We start from the raw sequence: 3,945 nt of genomic DNA, 5'->3' as shown, positions 1-3,945 counted from the left end.
GTGTTACTTGGTGACTGAATTTTCACCGATGAAATCTGAATAAAGCTGTGTAAACCTTACTCTGCTTTCTTTTTAAAAACCATGTATGTACTCATTTTTGGCTGTGCTGGGGCTTTGTTGGTGTGGGCTTCCTCTAGTTGCAGTGAGTGGGGGCTGCTGTCTAGTTGTGGTGCAGGGTCTTCTCATTATGGAGGCTGCTCTCATTACAGAGCACAGTCTCTAGGGCACACGGGCTTCAGGAGCTGTGACACGTGGGTCTAGCTGCCTCTTGCATGTGAAATATTCTTGGAATCGGGATCGAACCTGTGTTCCCTGCATTGGCAGGTGGATTTCTCACCACTGGACCCCCAGGGAAGTCCATATTGCATTTTCTTAAGAGAAAATGGCTGACTCTGGTATTCTTTTTTCCCCGCTACTCTGACTTGGGAATGGAAGTAGCTGTGACCCAGCTTCAACCCTGCAGATGAGCACAACTCTTAGAGTGTGTTGGAGTGAAAATATGGAAGAACACAGATCCCATAAGGACCCATGGAGCAGAGCTACCGGTTCAGACTGGCTGGACTGTTACATGGGAGAAAGATGAATGCTTTTGTCTTAAAAAAAAAAAATTCTTAAAGATATTATTGCTACATATTAGCCTTTGCCCTGAATTATATAAGAGAGCTTAGGAAGGGGTATGATTATCTAACTTTTCCTGTGCAGCAGTCTTAAGAAGAATTATTTTTCTCTTTCAGGAAGAAAGCTGTATCCCATTTAAATGAGCAAGTTTATTCATTGAATTTATTTACTCTCACATTGTGAGAAATATCCTCTGGCTTGCTCCAGAAGGGGCCCTCAACAGCACGATGCTGTCAGATGAATCCTCAGGAGGTGGTTCTCTGTAATGTTTTGCAGCTACTTATTATGAGGACATGTCCAAGCACTATAAATGCCTAATTCTGTTGTTCTTCTCTCACATATCTAAGGACCTATGAGATATATTCCCATTGCCTTATAACATTCTTTCCCTGGAAGATGGAAGAAGAGGGACATGAAGGCCGAGCCCTCTGGGGTCTGGGTAGAACTGATACCATCTTGTTTGGCAGCAGATTAAGGGTCAAGTCTGCAGAGAAGGCAGTGGCACCCCACTCCAGTACTCTTGCTTGGAAAATCCCATGGACGGAGGAGCCTGGTGGCCTGTAGTCCATGGGGTCACTAAAAGTAGGACACGACTGAGCGACTTCACTTTCGCTTTTCACTTTCATGCATTGGAGAAGGAAATGGTAATCCACTCCAGAGTTCTTGCCTGGCGAATTCCAGGGACGGGGGAGCCTGGTGGGCTGCCGTCTATGGGGTTGCACAGAGTCGGACACGACTGAAGCGACTTAGCAGCAGCAGCAGCAGCAGCAGCAGCAGCAGCAGCAGCAGCAGCAGCAGCAGCAGCAGCAGAGTCTGAGGGTGAGATGTTGGAACTGAAGTCCAGAGAACAGCAGCTCTCAGATGCCTTCCTGAAGCTCCTTCTCCATTAACCACCAGAGTATTATTAGAAAGTTGAGCGTCAGATCTAAAAGTTCTTAGACTCCTCAGCTGATCTCCAGGAGACATTTGAGTGGTTATGGTATCAACCTGGGGAAGCGACAAGCCTGTGACATACTCTTGAGAAAATTGTGCCCCTTATAAATGAAATGTCAAAAACAAACCAAACTTGTAGTGAAAAACCATCTTCTGCCACTTTTGTTTCAACAAGGGTTCAAATGTATTAGAAAGGAGAATAATTTTATGTGATTAAAAGGGGAAATCTGAGAGAGTGTTAGTTGGTAAGCCTTCTGAGGTGAGGCTTGTGCGATCAAAATCTTCCTAATTGTAACTGTAAATCTTTGGTACATTTGGTTGTTCTTGGTTGGCTTCCAGGGGACAAATGAGCAGTTTCAGGACACTTCAAAAGAAGAGTTATTCAACATTAGGGGCAGAGGGGTTTTGTGGACAGGATTCATGGAGTGAGTTAGGATTGGTGGCGGTGACATTTTTGCTGTAGGAAGAATCTGACTGCCATGATAACAGTTCCCAGAAGGACCTGACTACGGAAAGTAAAGGCTCTTTTCTGAAATTCTTCTCTAGCAAAGGCTGCCTTTGGACACTAGTTAGCAATGCTGTGATTAGTTGCTCATTTGTGTCCGACTCTGTGAGCCCACTGGGCTCCTCTGTCCATGGGGATTCTTCAGGCAGGAATATTGGAGTGGGTTGCCATGCCTATCTCCAGGGGTCTTTCCAACCCAGGGATCAAACCCAGGTCTCCCACGTTACAGGCAGATTTACCAGGGATGCTCAGTTAGCAGTGGAAAGATGTTTATAGAATGGCAGATGTCAGAGTGGGTTGTTGTGGTGTCAGGACATCCAGCTTTTGTGGATCACTCCTGTTCTCCGTGTGAACAGTCCTTGAGTAACAGTGACCAGATGCCTACATCAGGGTGAGCAAGTGCTGGGGCAATGCAACAAGGAGGCGGGAGGTGTTGGTGTAGAGGTCTTTGCACCAGGAAACTCTAGATTAAGAAAGCATGCATCAGTGCAGTTCACACCAAGTATGGGCCAGGAAATTCTCCATCTCCCCTTAACCCAAGATTTAGTGTTATCCTAGTTATCAAAGCTGGTCTGGCAAAGGGAAGAAGGGGAAGCTGAGGACAGCCTTGTTGTCTGCAGATGCACCTTTTTTTTTTTTTTTTTTTTTTGGTACCAAATTACTTTATTTGAAGGAATGGTACTAAAGAAAGAACTTAAGTAGATGTTTTGTTACAACTTATAGAAAAGATGAAGGTAACCCAAATATGCATGCACTGCCTTGGTGACCAGGGAAGTCACCCGTGTGGCTGTGGGAAGCCAGCCTGAGGCTTAGCTGTCACTGTGTCCCAGGGTGTGCTTGTCAAAGAGGTACTCTGCCATGCCTGATCCAGGGGCCCCCATCTTGTGCAGGTTGGTTATGTGGTCACCCAATTCTTTGATGGCTTCCACCTGCTCATTCAGGTAATGAGTCTCAATGAAATCACACAGATGGGGATCATTTTTTTCAGTGGCCAGTTTGTGCAGTTCCAGTAGCGACTGATTCACACTTCTTTCCAAGCACAGCGCACATTCCATTGCATTCAGCCCGTTCTCCCAGTCATCACTGTCTGGTTTCTTGATATCCTGAAGGAAGATTCGGCCGCCTCGCTGGTTCTGCAGGTTCATCAGCATGTTCCCTCTGCTCATGAGACTGGTGAAGAAAGTATTTGGCAAAGTTCTTCAAAGCCACATCATCACGGTCAAAATAGTACGACATGGACAGGTAGACATAGGAGGCGTAGAGCTCCAGGTTGATCTGGCGGTTGATGGCAGCCTCCAAGTCCTGGTGGTAGTTCTGGCGCACCTGCGAGGGGGATGCGGTCGTCATGGTGGGCGGCTGAAAAGGGGAGGTGGTGGTGGCGGCGGCGACGGCTGAGCGGCGCTGGAGTCGCGGCGGGGACCTTGGGCCGGTCGGAGGGCGCTGTCAAGTGGTGACGAGGGCTGGCTCTGAGTGGCCGGCCGGGATGAGGGGGGGACGAGCAGCCGGGTTCCGTTCAAGCACTGTTGAAGCAGGAAACCGCGGCGACTCTCCGCGAAGACTGTCTGCAGATGCACCTCTTGAGCAGAGAATTGATTGTGGAGCCTGCTGAGACCCTGGCGTCTAGAGGACGACCTCTCCAAAGTCCTGAGAGAGCCTTCTAGGCCTCTGGGATACAGAGTAGGGTGTTCTACTGGTAGCCTGAGCCAGGGGTCAATGAGGGAACCCTAGAGCCTTGCAGAGCAGGCAAGTACATTCCGTGGTCAGAGCACATGCTGGAGACAAGGAAGTGGGGTAAACCCGGGGCTGAGTGTCCGGGCACGGGAGCAGGCCTGTCCTCCTCTCACTCTCTCTCACCCTTCACTCACTCTCACATGTTTGCAGAGTCCAGG

The 3,945-nt window shown here is 48.5% G+C and overlaps 1 pseudogene; it reads right to left on the bottom strand.

Moving 5' to 3' along the window:
- Nucleotides 1-2,683: 2,683 nt before the first annotated feature.
- Nucleotides 2,684-3,612, bottom strand: LOC138432726 (ferritin heavy chain pseudogene; annotated as a pseudogene).
- Nucleotides 3,613-3,945: the final 333 nt, after the last annotated feature.

The sequence above is a fragment of the Ovis canadensis genome, chromosome 2 (genome assembly GCF_042477335.2).
Source record: "Ovis canadensis isolate MfBH-ARS-UI-01 breed Bighorn chromosome 2, ARS-UI_OviCan_v2, whole genome shotgun sequence".
Lineage (NCBI taxonomy): Eukaryota > Metazoa > Chordata > Mammalia > Artiodactyla > Bovidae > Ovis > Ovis canadensis.
Note: the sequence above shows the minus strand (reverse complement) of the source record. Positions and strands in the feature narration are given on the sequence as shown.